A 23,385-nucleotide genomic window follows, 5' to 3' on the forward strand; every position below is an offset into this window, starting at 1 on the left:
CAACCACCATTACTACCTTCAAGCTGTGTGTGTAGCAAACAATTCTCAGTTGAGCATGCCTTTGAATGTCCTTGTGGAGGTTTACCTATAATACATCATAATGAACTAAGAGATATTTACTTGCTGGAGTTGCCAAGAGCAGATCGTAAGGATAAAAGAAGCAGAGTATTTCAACCATCTGTCACTTGAGTTGATTTTAATATGAGCTGGGCCATATGTCCTAAAATGATTACATGATGCCATGGATACAATACTAGATGAATTAAAAATTGGAAATTTTAAAATGGGGATCGCAGAAAAAAGCCACAAAACAAGAAGGGATCGCTGGGATGGTAATGTAAACCACAAATCCCTATTTTGACTCTCTGTCATAAATCTTTAGTTACATGCTCTGTCATTTTGAAGTGAGTAGGGATTTATGGTTTACATTACCACCCCAGTGATCCCTTCTTGTTTTGTGGCTTTTTTCTGCGATTCCTATTCCCATTTTAAAATTTCCAATTTTTAATTCATCTAGTTTGTGTACTTTTTTTAATAGCAAGAGTAAATAATGGAAGAGTTTTTTTTACTCTTGGTAATAGATTATGAGATTTCTTTTATTGATAATAAAGACTGTTGTGAATAGTGCAATTTTGCATTCTGCATAGTAACGCTGTCAACATTTCAGTACACACATGAAACTGATCAAATTGCAATGTGCATATAGACTGAGAGTCTCCTAATATGAGCTACAATTTACATTACTGGTGCCTTTAACAGCTGTCAAATTCAGTGCAAGGATTGTAGTTATACACTTGACTGCATTATTAGAGTATTTAAGTGACTGCTCTATTAGAGTATTTAATCTGGATAACTCGCCCACGTACAATCATCACGGAGCAAAAAACCACCTTGCAACAAAGTCATTAGCCCAGATTAAGATTCCTGGCCTATACTGAGTTTAATAAAGACAGATTCTATTAGCCACAAGCAGCTCACACCAAAAAACCTAACTTTGAGTGCAATCTTGTATGGCTTCTCGAGCATAATGGCGTTTTGGCAAGTGGAAACGGCCCGGTTTGGGCTGTTTCCATCTGAAAACGAAATCAAAAATAGGTCATGGATACGCACAATGATCCATTCAGCAAGCCTTGCTACTTTTTATCCCAGGATTCTCCTTGTAAACTTTGCTATGCCTATGAAAGAATAATAATGATATTATTTATGAATAATAAGAATAATATTTATGAATAATAAGAATAATAATAATATGAACAAACTGGCATATTTCAGTCTGAAATACACATACTGTTTCCTTTTCACTTGATACTTAGTACTGTACCTATACTCATTGCAAAGAACCACCAGAGGGTTGTTTTGAGTTGAAGGATGCTTTTCAAGGTGGTTTTTAGGTGTGCGTTCTATTAGGATTTTTACAAAAAACATGGGCGATCCCCATTATGAACCCACTATCGTGGTTCATGACAAGATGAACAAACAGCTGCATGTACAGTAGCTGATCACTGTGAAAGATGGCAATGCCTTCAATAGAATAAAAATCCAATACCAGAATATAATGGATATGCCAACAAGAACAAGTATAATTCCAGTGTGTGGTAGCAGACTGTATAGACACAACACTATAGTTTAAGGTATGTGAGACAGCAGCAACAACAACCACACACAGCAGTTATCTGCCTAAGGGCACATTTTGTGTATGTTGTGTTTATTATCTTGCATGGGATGTAATTAGCTATGGCTGTGTTTATACAGAAGTGTATGTCATTGATCTCACTCAATCCCGGCACTGAAACGTTTCAAGTTGAGAGCTATATATATGCAAAAGACTTCGGGGAATGCCCCTGGAAGGCTTACTGCTTGGAAGGCTTACTGCTTGGCCTGTGGGAGTTCTGTGCTCCCTGTTGGGAGTCCTTGTAGTACACTTTGCTGGATTATGAACTGTGACTTCTGTGAGTTGTACGACTGAGCTGGGCACTGGGTCCTCCTGCCGCTGCACTTTGCAAAAGTGCCTCTGGATAAAAATGATGGATATCTTCTCCATCATCCTCCCATCTCCTCTTCCTAGAAGGCTCTGCTCCTGACACCTTATCAATGACTTCTCTGACTTGATCCTCTTAGAAGTCTTATCTAAGAATGCTGGACCAAAGAGCCAGCATGCGTGGGGCGATTATTGGAAGAAAGCTGCATTCTGGTTATACGTACTATGTATGAAATAGAAACCTTTGTATAGCTGCGAAGTGCTGCATTGTGTGTGCATAATGAGGAAATACCAATGTTACATGAACAAATCTCACAAAATATAATTTTTGAATTTTCTACAGCATGCCTGCCTGCCTGCCTGCCTGCCTGCCTGCCTGCCTGCCTGCCTGCCTGCCTGCCTGCCTGCCTGCCTGCCTGCCTGCCTGCCTGCCTGCCTGCCTGCCTGCCTGCCTGCCTGCCTGCCTGCCTGCCTGCCTGCCTGCCTGCCTGCCTACCTGCCTGATACCTTAACTTGATATTGACTAAGGCAAAGGGCTTGGGTTATTTTTTAATTATTATTTTTTTTTAGTGTTTGATGGACAGGCGCTTTTGGCATACCACAGTACATACATCACATGCAACATGGACTTACCTTTGTCCTCCTTTGTGCTTGCTGACAACTAAAGATGTCAATTTGTGGTAACAATATGGCTTCCCTACTTTTGTAAATGGGAACTGTTAATTTTTCAGGGTGACTGGATCAATTGCACAGACCAGAGGAGGGTGGAAGCGATACAAGCGCTATCAAAATTTATATCAGTTAATTGGACATTTTGCATAGTTTTGCTAAGATCAGTTCAAGATGGCGGAATCCACTACTGGTAGCGATTACGAAGTGGAGGAGTCTGATGGCGATGTGTGGACATTTATAACAGTTCTAAGCAAGGGTATTACATTTGAATATGTTGTGCCAAGCTTCCCTGTAATTCGCGCAAAACTAACGGAGGTGAAGCTACAATGGGTGAACTGTGGAGGAGACCTAGAAGTATTTGATGGTTTTACTCGTGATTGTGCAGTATTAGACCACACTCTACCTGCTACCCTTATAATTGAGGTGTATTACATTTCATGTTATAATTATATGGACATAACTGTTTAACTTTTAGGCCAGTGAATTCTCTTGATCTGCTGTAGATGTTTCTGAGTATAACTTGTTTGGAGGTGACAAGGTTTTTTGTCTTGTGGAACTGGATTTGGGTGGGAGACTCAAGTACAACACCATCTGTCAGTGGTTCAACATATAGTTCAGAATCACCACTTGATGACAGCAGCTCAAAAGATGATGCAATTCCTGCAATTACTCATACAGTTATTTTTAAGTGTATTGGGGTCACTAAGGAAAAGGATACATTGAAATATGCAAGGAAGAAACTAGACGATGGTATCAAACTGCCAGTCAAGTTTCAACCTGAACCAGACAATAAACGTGACTCCAAGGTAATTGCTTTCATGTGTCAAGATAATTCGGGCTGGCAACAAATCGGTTATGTTGTCAGTGAGATAACAGATGAGGTACACCGTGCAATTAATGATGGAAAGATACTAGATGTATCATTTGACTATATCAAGTACCATATCCACTTCAGTACTCCTGGCTGGTATACTGGTATTCATATCACTCTAAATGGTGACTGGTCACTTAGTGTACATAGGAGCCGTGCTACAACGTTTCAGTTTAATTTACAATTTTATCAGTATCATTCAAGTTCAATTCTGATGTGTCATAGCATATGAATGTTCATGAGTGCATGGGTTGTGTGTAACAAGAGGAGGAGGGAGATTTACTTGGGATATTGTGGAACTGTGTTCGAATGGAAAAGTCACCACGAACAGAAAAAGTTATTCTGTTATTTTCCCCAAGTAGTTCAAATCGAGGCAACTTCTTCAATGTTGCCTTCACTGGTTGGACACTAAATTCTGGTATCAAGTCTTCATAATAGCAGCTGTGTTTGGACGTATGATAGTAATAGGGGAGTTCTGGGTCCATTCTCTTTAAAAACTCCTCGGTTACTTTTCGCCAACCATAAAACACCTAAAATGCAATATTATTGTGAATAGTAACCCAACCTGTGACATACCTCTTTCAATGTAAAGTCCTTCCCAACACAATCACACAACAGACTAAAGAAACATTCAACATCGTCTGTGGTACTTGCTCGAGGATGTTCAGTAGGCAAGCCGTGTTAAGAATTAAACTGCTTTCTCCACTCTCTGGACTCAATGTTAGCCACAACAGCTACAAGTGTCTCCCTACTGAATCCTCTGACTCCACTGACACTCCTTAGATATACAATGTGATACAGGTAGTTCTATTGGACTGTATTTGTAGATGAATTGCTTACCGGTTAACTTCTAACAAACTAAAATCTCTTAAGCCATCTTCTTTATGCCATGGCATAAGATCATCCAGGATATAGTTTAGTAATCCAGCATTTAACTCGCTTCCCTGATCATTGGTTAGTCCTCTCTCATCACAAGCTCGCCTCCAATTTTGTACATGCTTGAGGTATTCTGCTTCATGATGATACCCCTTATTCTCCATCCATAATACAAGACCTGGACTAAACAACCGTTCAGCGTCCTCCACACTTTGTTTGCGGATTCCAGACAGTGCAGGATTTGTAAGTCCTGCTGCTGTATCATGTAGTGCCTCCTCAAATCTTTCCAGGCAAATGTTATGTGAGACACCATGCCTAAGACTGTGTCCAATACGCTGAAATACAGTATCACTCATCAAAATACAGCCATAATTTTGTAAAGTGTTTACCTTAAAAACATTAGCTTCATCCTCTCACTCACAAAATCTGGTTTGTGTGACTGGATGGATCTCGGGTACATGTAAATGCTTTTTGAAAGATATGCCTTGTGCATTGAAAACTTCTATTTGGTATTTATATTCCATTTGTGCCAGAATGGAGCAAAGCTTCTCAGCTCTTTTCTCATGCTTTCCTGAATACAGGATTTACAACATACAAAATACACTTAAGCACTGCACCTTCAATCCAACTGTGAATAGTATAGCCAGGAGGAACTGTTCTCAGCCACAGTTGTTCAATACCATCATCAACAGTGGTTCCTTGAGCATGCCAACTGTCAATTTCACCAAGTAATTCAGCACTGATGGCAGGATTGCACAGCTCAGCAGATATGTTCCTTCTTTGCTGCCTGCATTGATATTATATTTTATACAATATTTTCTTTGTTTATCGAAGAGGTGGTGTCCCTATGCAACTGCCTTCCATTTTCATTTAACTCAGTTAATTCCTTGACCTTCCATGACAGAATAATCAGATCTTTCTCTTTTTGCACATGAGACTGAAGTTTCTCTGAGTATGCATTGTTGAACTTGATTATCTCTACAAGGGATAACACATAGTAACAAATGGTAGTGAAACTACAACCACATACGAGACTGTAGGAATTGTAAATCCTTGTTTATTGTGTCCAAGACATTGGCAAGTTCCTGTACCACATTGCCTCCATGTAAACCAATATTCTCTGCAGTCTCCAGTCACTTTCTGTAGTCCTTGTATGTTTCTAATAGCAAGCCATCAGCCAGATCCACATCACCACTCCACTCAAGCCTAGAAGATTCTTTTAACCCTTTATTTATGTCGCAGCCATCAGCCTTTAGCCACCACCAAGCATTTGGGTTATGCTGAACTGCTTCATCTAGAACATTCAACTATGAAAAAGGGAAAAAAATTATGAAGTTTTCACAACATATAGCCACATGAGCATGCAGTTTAGGCATATACCTGTATCTGAGGATCTAGTGTTGTTCCACATGTAGTTATAATAGATCTCTTCTCAGAAATTGCTGGTACATTGACTAGAGCCTATAAATGTACCATATCACATAGTAGCAATATCATTGTTGAAACACTGCCATACTTCCATGGTCCTTTGCTTGCATGGTACAGAAGTAGTTGCTCCTTTGAAGAACTTCCTCTGCTCTAGTTGCACACCATATAGGTCCACGATGTAGTTTGACCCATTTTTCACCAAAGTTACAGTACATGGTCTGCAACCATTGACGGTAATCAGTTGGACAAGTGACTTAATGGTACAGTTGATATTAACCAATTTATGCCAATTTTACCTGCTGTAAGTTGTCAAAGTCAAAAAAACTGAGCTGCGTATTCCACCAGACCCATAGACATGCGTGTAATGGGAAACCTTGAGTCTTTATTATACTTGTGGTTAGTTAGTACCATTATAATGTGTGTTCTTGGATGTAAGACACAACATCATTTTAATTGTTCCTACCTACACAGGTTTATGACTCATGCCACCATATGTCGGAACAATCAAGTGATCTACTGGAATCATACAATGTAAGTTTTATAACATCCAGGTAATTGCACGAATCTTTCTTATGTGTATTTTCTTGCACTACAATACAGTAGTACTATATATTAGGAATCATAGAAGTTTGGACATTCTCACTAACCAGAAACCAGCCTTACAATACCTTCATACTGTCTTGGTGGTATAGCCAAGCCCAAAAGTTCCTTCAATGCAACCAAAAATGCATCCAATAAATTACTACAAATTCTACTCTTTCTATTAGGTAAAATTTTCTGCTTGCGTACTTACTAATTCCTTCAGACAACTTCATTTCTCAACAAGTAATCATAAGGCACACATTTAGATGTTACGGCAAGACTATGGCTATTTGTTCTTTTGAGGCAGCATGTGAGGGGCTATCACCAGTCATAATGTATATATACTAAGTCTAGATCCAGTTTTCTTGACTGTGTAACTTTAAGGGTTACTCCTTTAAATGAATCTATAAAGAAGGCATTAAAAACCTTAGAATACTTAACTACGTAAGTTTTAAAATAATTTGCTACCTGCAGTTATCTATCTTGTGTGCAATTTCCTGCAAGATTTTTGCTAGGCTTATAACTATCAACAGGTTGTAACATACTAACCCTGACTGGTATTTCATTGCTTAAAACACGTCAGTACACACATTCTATATCTTATTGACCTGCATTCAGCATTTGAATTCCCTCCATGATTCCTTTTTAGAAGCATTTTGTTAAAATGGGCATGTTGGTTTAAGGGTTGAATGCTAAATTCTACATCAATGTATAAAGAAGATGTGTGCCAACTTTTATTCTATTACAGATCTCATCTACTGATACTGTATCTCACTATAAAGTGCCAGCTAAGGATTACCCTAGCCACTACTGTAGAAGAAATTTCCTGTTACCAGAGAGTGCAGCCACTACAGATTGGAAGGGCCACCATCTACTACACAAGGTATTGTATAAGCTGCCATCACGTGAGCTATATATTTGTCTCCTAAATGAGTTAGACAAATATATACCTCACACTTAAAGGGCAGAAGATACATATATAATGCCACACCACCTTCACATCTATATACAGAAATAAGCCACCTACATATATACATGTATAAAGTAACATGATAATAAATATCAATTCCAAAAGGTAATGCCATCCAACATGTATAGTGTATAATATCCTCTGACTGAAAATATGATGCCACCCATGGCCATCCAATATGTATAGTGTATAATGTCCTCTGACTGAAAAGATAATGCCACCCATGGCCATCCAATATGTATAGTGTATAATATCCTCTGACTGAAAAGATAATGCCACCCATGGCCATCCAATATGTATAGTGTATAATATCCTCTGACTGAAAAGATAATGCCACCCATGGCCATCCAATATGTATAGTGTATAATATCCTCTGACTGAAAAGATAATGCCACCCATGGCCATCCAATATGTATAGTGTATAATATCCTCTGACTGAAAAGATAATGCCACCCATGGCCATCCAATATGTATAGTGTATAATATCCTCTGACTGAAAAGATAATGCCACCCACGGCCATCCAACATGTATAGTGTATAATATCCTCTGACTGAAAAGATAATGCCACCCATGGCCATCCAATATGTATAGTGTATAATATCCTCTGACTGAAAAGATAATGCCACCCATGGCCATCCAATATGTATAGTGTATAATATCCTCTGACTGAAAAGATAATGCCACCCATGGCCATCCAATATGTATAGTGTATAATGTCCTCTGACTGAAAAGATAATGCCACCCATGGCCATCCAATATGTATAGTGTATAATGTCCTCTGACTGAAAAGATAATGCCACCCATGGCCATCCAATATGTATAGTGTATAAACCTCTGACCAACGGTATAAGTATGTTACACAATATGTATATATTTCATAAGTGTACAGCACATACACACACAAAAACAAACAAGTCTAACATCTTACTCCGCAACTGGATGAAGGGCCCAGTAGCAGAGGACAGTCTTATCTCCAAAGGATCGAATATGAAGAGTTGTTGGATCAATATTGTAATATTTCATAAGTTATAATGAACTTGCCGTATAGTATATAAAATGTAAATTAGCTGCTAAATATATCAAAAGGGACAATATAGATCATCATTGTAACCTCAAGCAAATATGTCCTGTGTGATCCTCTACTTCATGTAGTCGCCACCAAACTGATATAATAATGCACAAACTGCAGTGTACGTACCATTCAATATGGCTCCCACCTTTATCATGCCACTAACCAAAGTTTATTAAACTAACATTAATCATAAACTATAAAAATACTGTCATATCATTAGCTCCCACCTGGGACAACTAATGAATGATTATGGACCATGTATATTGCTAGCAGCAAGTAATACTTGTCTGCATAATTATTGCACAACTATATAAATTTCTTATTATAGGTAGACTATCACTGTGACAACTGCATTTATTCCTTATGAATGTAATAATTGTGGTACAAAATAGATGATATACCCATATAAACAAAATGTTCATTACACTGATCATGAAGTACCCAGGTTTGCAGATAACCTTTGGGCTTAACCCACCAAACACAAACCTTGTCACCACCAACCAACTACCTTGTGTGTTGCCACCATCCCTGTTTTGCCACCACCTTCAGTTGTCCGTTACCCCAACCCAGACCCCATAACTAACACAGCAAAACATTTCATTATGTAGATTACACCAAATATGAGCTCAAGTCTACATTTTCACATCAAAGCAGTATACACTGCAAGGATCCAACATTGACACACATTTAAAGTTGTGGCACTTATTTTAATTCTGTCATGTAAGATCATCATCACACCATAGTATAGTGATATTGCCGATCAAGTGTTGGGAAGATTATAGTTTTAAGTACAGATCAGTACCAAACATTACCCTTAGTGTACTGTGTCCCAATCTTAAATCCTCACTTGGCAAAAGACATAGAATAGATGCAAGACTATAATGGAGTGATTTACGAAGAAAAAAAACAATCTCACTTACTAGATTAACACTGGAGAGAAAGTGGATATAGACATGGTCAAAGATCTTTGGCCTATTATCATTTATTTAACAACCTTAACTTGCTACACTACAATTGACAATTTGATGGTAACAACTATAATAGTATTTGGCTCCCACCTGCATGGGTCAAAAGTGATCATTGACCACAGGCCAAGTATTCATGTCCTGTATACCACTACTACCAGCAAGTGAAACTCTGCTCTGCAAGCTGGCATGCAATTATTGTACAAATTCCTTACATAAATAAATCATTGCAGAACCTTCTGCGGTGTATACACATAGCTGTGTACTAAACCAAAAGGGGTTATTGAAAATTTACTTAACAATAGTTTGCTTTCAACTCCCACCAGCCAAAGCATGTTTTGTTACAAGTAATATAAGTAGTTATTACAACCTATTGTTAATAGTATTAATCATGTAGTGTTTCAGATGGTAGCATCCATCACTACCTTGAGTGGTACTGTTGAGTAACAACAAGTTCTTACAAGATTACTCTCCATATATTTGCTGTGACTTTACCTTAATGTACTTAATACATGTACACATCTGTAGCTGTGTACATACCTCTAGGTCAGCAATGATATGCTTAGGTAAACATTATATGCTGCAATTAATAATGGTTATGTTCCTTATAAGGAGCAGTAAAAAATGTTATGTATCCTTGGTATTAAACAATCAAATGATAGCAGTTACTTTTACTGCACAAACTGTATATATTGTATTATGGTCTCACCATACAATCAAATCAGCTTGTCGAAATCTTTAAAAAAAAGAAATACAAAGACCTGTCATACTTACATCCCACAGTATACATCATCATTATTGACAATACAAAAAATGTATTAAAGATTTGTGACAATAATGTTACATCAACAATATGTGGATATCCATCATTACAACATAAATTATACTTGCAACAAAGCAGCTGGTCCAGATGGAATTCCTCCTAGATTATTGAATGAAACAGTGTACAAAATAATGTTATTGCTTACCTTCATCGATCTTTCAGTCTTTACACCAAGGCAAATTCCATTAAGATTGAAAAGCAGCACAAATCATGGCATTCTACAAATAAATAAATAGAGCAGATCCTTGTGGGAACACATCATTTGTATTTCTTTATTTATACTCACTAGTCCAACCGCAACATCCAGAACACAAATTAACATGCTTTTCACACGGATCCAAAACAATTGATAAAGTTTCCCATTGAAAATTATGTACTGGATACCACTTTACTTTTATACTGGATAAAAATTTGACAAACTGTTTAGTCAGTTCTACTACTTGAAGGCAAAACACCGTTACTAGCACCACTTCTACTCCTCATCTGTGTAAATGATATACCATGTCAATGACATGTGGTTGTTCAGAATAATTAGCACTGAAGCCAATACCACCTGTCATCAGAAATAATCTTCTCAATTTAAAGAAGTGGGCAAATGGAAGTTTAATCCAAAAGAAAAAAAAAAGACCTACATAAACATTATCAATCCATGGTCAGCGGATACAGCAAAATACATCTGATTGATGAGGACTTGTCTTGGAAGGAACACGATATTTGTAGCAAAGCCATTCCTACATTCATTGGAAAATGTGAAGATGGTTTATCCTCATACCTATTCTCTGTGAACTAATTTGCATATATAATTATTTGTGTACTTATACTCTTTTAATCAGTTCTACACAGTAAATACTATACAACTCAATTCATAAGGCACTCACAGTAGTCATACTCTGCATATTGTGGTTTCAGTCATACCAGAAATGTTTGATTACAAGGCTAAAATGCAGAGGTGCCTTTGACAGACTAAGGAATCATCACTTCCAACAGAAATTCTATAACTGTTGAGACAAACTGGGTAGACTTTGAACACTATTATACAGGGAATGGATGAATTATATTCCTCAAAACAAGTTCATTCATCTAATCAGATTCCTTAAGGTTGAATTGTCAAATTGAAGACCACAGACTCCTAGTGCTAGGGAATCTCATTGTAAAATTGAAGAATTTGAGCAGTTCATGTAGTAATTATCAGTTCCAACTATTTATCAGTTCTACCAGCAACACTTCTAAAATATTTCAAAATATATCACAAGCCGAAAAAAAGAGATCATGTTGGTGTCATCTGATAATGGTAAACCTCTAACTGACAGCTTTGACAAAGCAGTTGTCAATATCCAATTACTTGCTTTCATCATTCACAAATGAAAATGTAAATTCTCATTAAATGACTTAAATACACTAGACCTAGCAAGTCTCCTGGTCTAGATGGTATTCCACCAGTCATGTTAAGACACTACATGTGATGCAGAAATTACACTTCTGTTAATCTTTGCTCAACCCATGTCAACAAGAGCTGTTCTGACTTGCTAACTTTACAACAAATAAATCAGTAATTGGATAGATTGCTACAGCCTTTCTTCTAGGAAAACTGGTGGTGTAACCTTAGCAGTATGGAGCACATTATTCACCACTCAGATATGAAGCATCTTCAATTTTAAAGCAATATCTGCATGGAATTATGCAGGTTCAAGAGTCTGACTGTCACCTATCATCCTACAGCATCCTGAACCAAATAATTAAATGTTGCTGACACAGAAAGTATAGAGTGTTGTATTTAAAAAAACATGTTTTACATTGCTGTCAGCATCAGCGTAATCTGGAGTCCCCCAGAGCACATCACTCTCCCACTTAATGTACATTAAATTGATTGCCATTTACAAACAGGCAACAGCATATTTTGTAACCTTGCAAGACCAACACTAGACCATGCAAGTTCCACATACAAATATATGTAACTTTTTCCAGAATGGTTCAAGTTTGATCTCTAAGCTACATTTTTTGAAGATGCAGGTGTCAATGTTATGTCATTATGGATACAAGAATGACTGTATGTATTGAGTTCTCATATCTCAACTATTGTACAGCTTGGTAGTTGTTTTGTGGCAACTATAAACATAATATTGTGAACTATATTGTGAATCAGATTACACAATGAAAGGTCTGACTAAGCTGAGTCAATTTTACTATCTCATTAGCTCACTACCAAGCTATCTGATTGACTGTTTGAGTTATACCACAGTTTAAAGTTGATCAAGTGGCTAATTAGAACAACAGCATACGTTGATCATGTTTTGTGGGTTTTGTGTGTGTATCAAGAGTGTTCCTGTGAATTTCCATGACATGTCAAGTCTGTAGTTTTGTGCATGGTTATTCTAAAGAATAGTTCATGTGTGTTTCATCACTGTATGTTATCACCTCCAGCCATATATAGCCATGAGCACCTAGCAATATTTTTCTTTATCTAACCAGTAGTAGACATACAGTAGTCTGTGAAAAGTTCTCAGAAAACTAATTCATAGCCACTTGCACACATACACAGATGCACATATGCAGTGCACCTTTACCCAGCATTTATATTATGGCACATTACACAGATACAGTGTAACACTGTTCACACTGATACAGTTTCCTTGGCATTATCTATACCTGTGCATCTTTGCTTGCAAACCTGAATATGCAATTATACACATGCACACACATACACATACGCAACACACTTAAATCTTGCATCATGACTACAGGACTTCTTCTGTAAATACTTTCAGGGTGACCATACAATGAATTATTTAATGGCACTGACTGCTTTGGAAAATTAGTCTCTTAATACTTAATAACTTTACCACGGTGTTATTCATTCAAAACCTAGGAATGGTTTTTCCAGTCTCTGTGATTTTTCACTTCAATTATACTGCAGAAAAGACAAAAAATGGTCCCTGCTATGTTAACCATTTAAGGATATGCTTAGTTATGAGCAATAGCTCATACAATGAATATGGCAAGAGTTCTGCTTAGTGCAACTATGAGATGCTGCCAAAGGACGTAATTCTACACAATTGGCAAGCTAAATGCACACATGCATTCACTATACAAACACAACACTTATCGTACACAGGATACACTGATCAAATGATAACTCCAGGGAGTAAGGTTGGTACTTTTCCCAAATGCATACACAAATGTTACATTCTTGGAAAGCACTACAATGGTCAAGCCAGATATGTATGCACACACACACACGCACATACACACACACACGCACATACACACACACACGCACATACACACACACACGCACACACTTGAACTGGAACTGAATTTGAAGCCAGACATCCTGGGATGATGCTGTCCAACAGAGGATGTGTCCTCTTTGTCAACGACGAAGACAGGTGGTAGTACATCTGTGCCTTATAATGTCTTTGAAACAATCAATGGCAGGTGGTACATATAAATGGTTTATTCAAAGGTAGAGCCATCACATGCTGATCAAGTCCTTCATTGCAAAAAATGCTCCATCTGGTATGATGTCGGGCTACTTTATACCAAGTTGACTCATCTACTCAATACTTCTTCATATCCTGACAGACCTGTCCCACCAATGGTGCTTAATTGACATCATGAGCAGGGTGCTTCTGAGGGTTTGTTCAAAGGTGGAGCCATCACATGCTGATCAAGTCCTTCATTGCAATAAATTCTCCATCTGGTATGATGTCGGGCTACTTTATATCAAGATGACTCATCTACTCAATACTTCTTCATATCCTGACAGACCTTGTCTCACCAACGGAGCTTAATTGACATCATGAGCAGGGTGCTTCTGAGGGAGCCAACCAAACAATAGCTTCTTGGGTTGCCTTATGTCAGGCATTTGGACAACATGTCCTAACCATCTCGATATATACGATGTTAACACTTCACCAATAGACTCAATCATTCCAAATCTGCCAGCTAGCTCAGCAATAGTGAGGTACTCCTTTAGGTCTACTAATACCCAAAATGCAACGTATACATCTCCAGTGAAACCTACCAACTTACTAACCAACTCTAGGGTGGGGCCCATGTTTCAGCACCATAAAACAACACTTCCAATACAACATATCTTTACACTGTTCTCTTAGTCTCCAGTGTGAAATCTGATGCAGTAAACAAGACTGCCGAATGCTCTGGAAGCTTGTGCAATCCTACAACTAACCTCACCAGCTACTCCACCACATGTTTCAACCAATGATGCCAAGTGCTTAAACTGATTAATCACTTCAACTACATACCATCCAATACTAATGGAACCAAGTCAAATTCAGTGAGACCAATCCCAGCAACTAGCAGCTTTGTCTTAGTAATCTCACCAGCTACTTTGTGTATCCTAGCAGCCATGACCAGATCCTCTCTACAAGAACATACCAGCACACACACACACACACACACACACACATGCTAAGGACAAGTTGGTGCACAAAAGCAAAATTGGCAAGGTTGCATGACCTTTCCCAAGTGCATAAAGAAACAGAACAAGATGTTTATTCCAACAATTGGCAAGATCATTATACCTTGTCTAAATTCACGCATGTACGTACTGTACAACATATCAATTAAATGGAAACTACAAAAGATTATTCTTACATTCTAAGCAAATGGCAAGGTTGCTCTTCCTTGCTCAGGTCCGTGAGGAACAATACATAATTATGCTAATATAACTTGGAAACCACATGTACAAAATATGTATGACATGCATCAATTAAATGGAAATATGTACTATTGTCTCCAAGCAATTAGCAAGATTAAGGTACATACTCAAGTGCATATACACGTACACACGTGCAAACACAAGACAAACTGGCTGTGCAAAGAGATTACCACACAATTAAGATATGGACATATGCACATACACACATGCAAACACAAGACAAACTGGCTGTTGAAAGAGATTACCACACAATTAAGATATGGTTTTGCCAAATGTGTCAGCTTTTATACATCAAGGCACAATCTATTGATGTATTGCTATACATGTAAATTAATTGCTCCATGGTTACTTGGAAAAAAAAAAAAAAAAAAAAAAAAAAAAAAAAAAAAAACATTATGTGGTGTTGTACATAAGAGCTTATTTTATTAGAGTTATCTTGTACAGAGCTACAGACTTGGTTTGTGGTGGAGGTTTATAGTAAATGCTTTTTGTTGCATTTCACGATTTCTCACTCGATATGTTCACGATTTGCTTATAGTAATCAGAGGATGGTTACAAGTATACAATGTCAATGTTAACAATAAAGGCATAATGACTGGACATACCTGCTACAATGTAACAGATATCCAGCTTTTCCATCTTTAGATTAATTGAAACCTGAAGATATTCAAGGTTTGTCCATCTTTAGATTAACCTGAAGATGTCATGTTTTTACATCTTTATATAATCAGAAGATTTTGGAGTAAAACCTAACAAGAAATTCTTATTATACCTGCTGGAAATGTGGAGTTTCTTGGATTGAAATGTCAATACAGAGTAGAGAACAAAACAAATTATTTGATGCAAATCAAAGGTAAGGATTTTGTGTTAGTAGTAGATGTGAATTCATCTGTTGCTATTTTGATATAGATTATTTCAGAACTAACAGGCACAAGCTAAGTGAAACAGAATGTGTCAGTCATCATACATCAATGACAAGTAGTTTCAACCCACTTGTAGGTGCGTAATAATATAAACCATGTATACATTCCATGTTGTGTGATGAATATTCACTGTTAACTGTAATACACAATTTTTGTTACAGGTGGACTTGTATTACAACAAACATTTGGAAGTTGAGCAACTAGGATGAAGGATCACACAGACATGATTCATTGCCAGCAATACCTGCTGAATTTCTCAAAGGTGTTTGATACAGTTTCTCACCAACACCTATATTACAAGTTGCATCATTATGGCATTAGAGGCAACCTTCTAGAATGGTTAAAGCAGTTTCTTTCAGAGAGACATCAATGGGTAATAGTAAACGTTGACCCTGTTGACATAACATCTGGGATCCAACAGGACACTGTGCTGGCCCCTTACGATTCATAAATGACTTACCTAATAATATCATCTCATCGGTCAGACTATATATATATGCTGATGATGTCATTCTTTACAGACCCATTCATTCAGAAGAAGACTGTCACTTCTCCTGCAGGACCCACACACACTAGAAAAGTGTGCAACCAAGTCATTTAACATAACCCTATCCGTTTTCAATACATTTTACACAATTAAGTTATAGTGAAATAGAACACACAAAATACTCGGACATAGTTATTGATTCCAAACTATCATGGTCACAACATATTTGAGAAGTTACCAATAAAGCTAACAAAGTTTTCTACAATGCAACCTCTAGGATTGTCCAGTATCTGTCAAGGCCAACTGCTATATATAGTCTCCAATTTTGGAGTATGCTTGGGCACCACACATGCAAAAGGATATATCTAGCACTGAGTCAGTACACAGAGATGTGTTGTAAGGTTTCATTATTCCTACCACTCAAGTGTTACAGAAATACTAAACTGGCCAACTCTACTATGCTGATGAGACCAACTAAAACTATTACTATGTTAATAATTGAGAATCGTATTGACATACCTGACACCAGTTACATCAACTTATCACCTGCAGGGTCACGCATTGAAGTTTCAGCAGCCAACCACTCTTCCAATGCAGTTTGGTGTATTCACATCACTTAAGGGAATAGTGAGCATTTTTAAATTAGACAACTATGTAGCTATAGGTAATGAATTATTGTTATAATTAAAGTAGTAAAAACAAAAGTGAAAAATAATATCAGCTGTCAACCTAGAAGATATGTATCAGCTGTTAACTGAATTTTTGAATGATTTAACACCTTAAGATATGAGGTGAGAATTTCATGAGGTGGGAAATTCAATCAAACAAAACAAAATAAAATACTTGGTCTGTGGCTATCAAATATAAGGTGGGAGCCATATTCCTTTCTACTGCTGGTATTTTATGCAGAATTATGTGGGAGCAAGACAGTAATTTTGAAATTAAAGTACGTTTACTGAGTTTTCAAATGATTTAACACCTCAAGATATGAGGTGAGAATTTCATAAGGTGGGAAATCCAATCAAATACTTAGTCAGTGGCTATCAAACAAGGTGGGAGCCATATTTGTATTGTGAAAACTTTAAAGGGCATAAACGCAACTCAATTTAAGAGTAATTTTTTCAATTCTAAAGAATTCAATGGTGAAGTGGCTATAAATCATTCTATCCTCCTGGTAAAACAAATAGTTGATGGCTGCTAAACAACAGGTGAAGGCAAGCCTGCAGCTATGTATTATTCATAAACACAAACTAAACTGGATCAATAGATTAGCTATTTGGTGGCTAAACTGGTGGCAGGTGGTGACAAGCAAAACTTATCAGAATTATGAATCAATTTAGACACTGATGCAAATGCTATCAAAGTTGTGGTAACCATAGTTTGGTGGCTTTAAAGCAGGAATAAGTCTGTCAAACAGAAGAAATACAATATTTAAGTAGTGGCTACAGTTTTTTTATAGTTGTGATGATCTCTTCCAAACTGGTCATACAAGTATCAAATTGATGGCTATTATACACAAGTGGTAGCAGCTAGCTATTATTCAACAGGTGGTGACAAGCAAAAACTTAGAAAAACCATTATACAGTTAATAACTGTGGTGGCACAAGCAAGAGCTACTGGTATTAGCAATCCTTACAAACAGGTGGCTATTTTTCAGTTGTGGCATACACTAAGAATTGGCTACAGCTTACATATTATGCAAATTTATATGTATGTGGTGGCAAGGCTGAACCTAACAACATTCCAATGTTAATGGTAGTGGCAACCCTAATTCCTAACAAGCAGGTGGCTATACAATTTCAAACTTATTTTATAAAGGTTACAATTTTAACAATGGTGGCACAAGCAACAGCTACCAATTCATTCCAATGCTAATGGTAGTGGCAACCCTAATTCCTAACAAGCAGGTGGCTATACAATTTCAAACTATTTTATAAAGGTTACAATTTTAACAATGGTGGCACAAGCAACAGCTACCAATTCATTCCAATGTTAATGGTAGTGGCAATCCTAATTCCTAACAAGCAGGTGGCTATACAATTTCAAACTATTTTATAAAGGTTACAATTTTAACAATGGTGGCACAAGCAACAGCTACCAATTCATTCCAATGCTAATGGTAGTGGCAATCCTAATTCCTAACAAGAAGGTGGCTATACAATTTCAAACTATTTTATAAAAGTTACAATTTTAACAATGGTGGCACAAGCAACAGCTACCAATTCATTCCAATGTTAATGGTAGTGGCAATCCTAATTCCTAACAAGCAGGTGGCTGTACAATTTCAAACTATTTATAAAGGTTACAATTTTAACAATGGTGGCACAAGCAACAGCTACCAATTCATTCCAATGCTAATGGTAGTGGCAATCCTAATTCCTAACAAGCAGGTGGCTATACAATTTCAAACTATTTTATAAAGGTTACAATTTTAACAATGGTGGCACAAGCAACAGCTACCAATTCATTCCAATGTTAATGGTAGTGGCAATCCTAATTCCTAACAAGCAGGTGGCTGTACAATTTCAAACTATTTTATAAAGGTTACAATTTTAACAATGGTGGCACAAGCAACAGCTACCAATTCATTCCAATCCTAATGGTAGTGGCAATCCTAATTCCTAACAAGCAGGTGGCTATACAATTTCAAACTATTTTATAAAGGTTACAATTTTAACAATGGTGGCACAAGCAACAGCTACCAATTCATTCCAATGCTAATGGTAGTGGCAATCCTAATTCCTAACAAGCAGGTGGCTATACAATTTCAAACTATTTTATAAAGGTTACAATTTTAACAATGGTGGCACAAGCAAGAGCTACCAATTCATTCCAATGCTAATGGTAGTGGCAATCCTAATTCCTAACAAACAGGTGGCTATACAATTTCAAACTAATTTATAAAGGTTACAATTTTAACAATGGTGGCACAAGCAACAGCTACCAATTCATTCCAATGTTAATGGTAGTGGCAATCCTAATTCCTAACAAGCAGGTGGCTGTACAATTTCAAACTATTTTATAAAGGTTACAATTTTAACAATGGTGGCACAAGCAACAGCTACCAATTCATTCCAATCCTAATGGTAGTGGCAATCCTAATTCCTAACAAGCAGGTGGCTATACAATTTCAAACTATTTTATAAAGGTTACAATTTTAACAATGGTGGCACAAGCAAGAGCTACCAATTCATTCCAATGCTAATGGTAGTGGCAATCCTAATTCCTAACAAACAGGTGGCTATACAATTTCAAACTATTTTATAAAGGTTACAATTTTAACAATGGTGGCACAAGCAACAGCTACCAATTCATTCCAATGCTAATGGTAGTGGCAATCCTAATTCCTAACAAGCAGGTGGCTGTACAATTTCAAACTATTTTATAAAGGTTACAATTTTAACAATGGTGGCACAAGCAACAGCTACCAATTCATTCCAATGTTAATGGTAGTGGCAATCCTAATTCCTAACAACCAGGTGGCTGTACAATTTCAAACTATTTTATAAAGGTTACAATTTTAACAATGGTGGCACAAGCAACAGCTACCAATTCATTCCAATGTTAATGGTAGTGGCAATCCTAATTCCTAACAAGCAGGTGGCTATACAATTTCAAACTATTTTATAATAGTTACAATTTTAACAATGGTGGCACAAGCAACAGCTACCAATTCATTCCAATGCTAATGGTAGTGGCAATCCTAATTCCTAACAAGCAGGTGGCTGTACAATTTCATAAAGGTTACAATTTTAACAATGGTGGCACAAGCAACAGCTACCAATTCATTCCAATGTTAATGGTAGTGGCAATCCTAATTCCTAACAACCAGGTGGCTGTACAATTTCAAACTATTTTATAAAGGTTACAATTTTAACAATGGTGGCACAAGCAACAGCTACCAATTCATTCCAATGTTAATGGTAGTGGCAATCCTAATTCCTAACAAGCAGGTGGCTATACAATTTCAAACTATTTTATAATAGTTACAATTTTAACAATGGTGGCACAAGCAACAGCTACCAATTCATTCCAATGCTAATGGTAGTGGCAATCCTAATTCCTAACAAGCAGGTGGCTGTACAATTTCAAACTATTTTATAAAGGTTACAATTTTAACAATGGTGGCACAAGCAACAGCTACCAATTCATTCCAATGTTAATGGTAGTGGCAATCCTAATTCCTAACAAGCAGGTGGCTGTACAATTTCAAACTATTTTATAAAGGCTTACAATTTTAACAGCGGTGGCACAAACAAGAGCTACCAATTTATTCCAATGTTAATGGTAGTGGCAATCCTAATTCCTAACAAGCAGGTGGCTGTACAATTTCAAACTATTTTATAAAGGTTACAATTTTAACAATGGTGGCACAAGCAACAGCTACCAATTCATTCCAATGCTAATGGTAGTGGCAATCCTAATTCCTAACAAGCAGGTGGCTATACAATTTCAAACTATTTTATAAAGGTTACAATTTTAACAATGGTGGCACAAGCAACAGCTACCAATTCATTCCAATGCTAATGGTAGTGGCAATCCTAATTCCTAACAAGAAGGTGGCTATACAATTTCAAACTATTTTATAAAAGTTACAATTTTAACAATGGTGGCACAAGCAACAGCTACCAATTCATTCCAATGTTAATGGTAGTGGCAATCCTAATTCCTAACAAGCAGGTGGCTGTACAATTTCAAACTATTTATAAAGGTTACAATTTTAACAATGGTGGCACAAGCAACAGCTACCAATTCATTCCAATGCTAATGGTAGTGGCAATCCTAATTCCTAACAAGCAGGTGGCTATACAATTTCAAACTATTTTATAAAGGTTACAATTTTAACAATGGTGGCACAAGCAACAGCTACCAATTCATTCCAATGTTAATGGTAGTGGCAATCCTAATTCCTAACAAGCAGGTGGCTGTACAATTTCAAACTATTTTATAAAGGTTACAATTTTAACAATGGTGGCACAAGCAACAGCTACCAATTCATTCCAATCCTAATGGTAGTGGCAATCCTAATTCCTAACAAGCAGGTGGCTATACAATTTCAAACTATTTTATAAAGGTTACAATTTTAACAATGGTGGCACAAGCAACAGCTACCAATTCATTCCAATGCTAATGGTAGTGGCAATCCTAATTCCTAACAAGCAGGTGGCTATACAATTTCAAACTATTTTATAAAGGTTACAATTTTAACAATGGTGGCACAAGCAAGAGCTACCAATTCATTCCAATGCTAATGGTAGTGGCAATCCTAATTCCTAACAAACAGGTGGCTATACAATTTCAAACTATTTTATAAAGGTTACAATTTTAACAATGGTGGCACAAGCAACAGCTACCAATTCATTCCAATGTTAATGGTAGTGGCAATCCTAATTCCTAACAAGCAGGTGGCTGTACAATTTCAAACTATTTTATAAAGGTTACAATTTTAACAATGGTGGCACAAGCAACAGCTACCAATTCATTCCAATCCTAATGGTAGTGGCAATCCTAATTCCTAACAAGCAGGTGGCTATACAATTTCAAACTATTTTATAAAGGTTACAATTTTAACAATGGTGGCACAAGCAAGAGCTACCAATTCATTCCAATGCTAATGGTAGTGGCAATCCTAATTCCTAACAAACAGGTGGCTATACAATTTCAAACTATTTTATAAAGGTTACAATTTTAACAATGGTGGCACAAGCAACAGCTACCAATTCATTCCAATGCTAATGGTAGTGGCAATCCTAATTCCTAACAAGCAGGTGGCTGTACAATTTCAAACTATTTTATAAAGGTTACAATTTTAACAATGGTGGCACAAGCAACAGCTACCAATTCATTCCAATGTTAATGGTAGTGGCAATCCTAATTCCTAACAACCAGGTGGCTGTACAATTTCAAACTATTTTATAAAGGTTACAATTTTAACAATGGTGGCACAAGCAACAGCTACCAATTCATTCCAATGTTAATGGTAGTGGCAATCCTAATTCCTAACAAGCAGGTGGCTATACAATTTCAAACTATTTTATAATAGTTACAATTTTAACAATGGTGGCACAAGCAACAGCTACCAATTCATTCCAATGCTAATGGTAGTGGCAATCCTAATTCCTAACAAGCAGGTGGCTGTACAATTTCATAAAGGTTACAATTTTAACAATGGTGGCACAAGCAACAGCTACCAATTCATTCCAATGTTAATGGTAGTGGCAATCCTAATTCCTAACAACCAGGTGGCTGTACAATTTCAAACTATTTTATAAAGGTTACAATTTTAACAATGGTGGCACAAGCAACAGCTACCAATTCATTCCAATGTTAATGGTAGTGGCAATCCTAATTCCTAACAAGCAGGTGGCTATACAATTTCAAACTATTTTATAATAGTTACAATTTTAACAATGGTGGCACAAGCAACAGCTACCAATTCATTCCAATGCTAATGGTAGTGGCAATCCTAATTCCTAACAAGCAGGTGGCTGTACAATTTCAAACTATTTTATAAAGGTTACAATTTTAACAATGGTGGCACAAGCAACAGCTACCAATTCATTCCAATGTTAATGGTAGTGGCAATCCTAATTCCTAACAAGCAGGTGGCTGTACAATTTCAAACTATTTTATAAAGGCTTACAATTTTAACAGCGGTGGCACAAACAAGAGCTACCAATTTATTCCAATGTTAATGGTAGTGGCAATCCTAATTCCTAACAAGCAGGTGGCTGTACAATTTCAAACTATTTTATAAAGGTTACAATTTTAACAATGGTGGCACAAGCAACAGCTACCAATTCATTCCAATGCTAATGGTAGTGGCAATCCTAATTCCTAACAAGCAGGTGGCTATACAATTTCAAACTATTTTATAAAGGCTTACAGTTTTAACAATGGTGGCACAAGCAAGAGCTACCAATTCATTCCAATGCTAATGGTAGTGGCAATCCTAATTCCTAACAAGCAGGTGGCTATACAATTTCAAACCGTTTTATAAAGGCCTACAATTTTAGCAGTGGTGGCACAAGCAACAGCTACCGATTCATTCCAATG

General features: G+C 36.9%; 1 long non-coding RNA gene across 1 annotated transcript; it reads left to right on the top strand.

Moving 5' to 3' along the window:
* Positions 1–15,680: 15,680 nt before the first annotated feature.
* On the top strand, positions 15,681–16,053 carry LOC136251758 (uncharacterized). Its single transcript, XR_010699190.1, has 3 exons — positions 15,681–15,772; positions 15,829–15,918; positions 16,004–16,053. It is a non-coding gene; the product is annotated as an uncharacterized lncRNA (long non-coding RNA).
* Positions 16,054–23,385: the final 7,332 nt, after the last annotated feature.

This window comes from Dysidea avara, chromosome 1 (assembly GCF_963678975.1).
Source record: "Dysidea avara chromosome 1, odDysAvar1.4, whole genome shotgun sequence".
In the NCBI taxonomy this organism is placed as follows: domain Eukaryota; kingdom Metazoa; phylum Porifera; class Demospongiae; order Dictyoceratida; family Dysideidae; genus Dysidea; species Dysidea avara.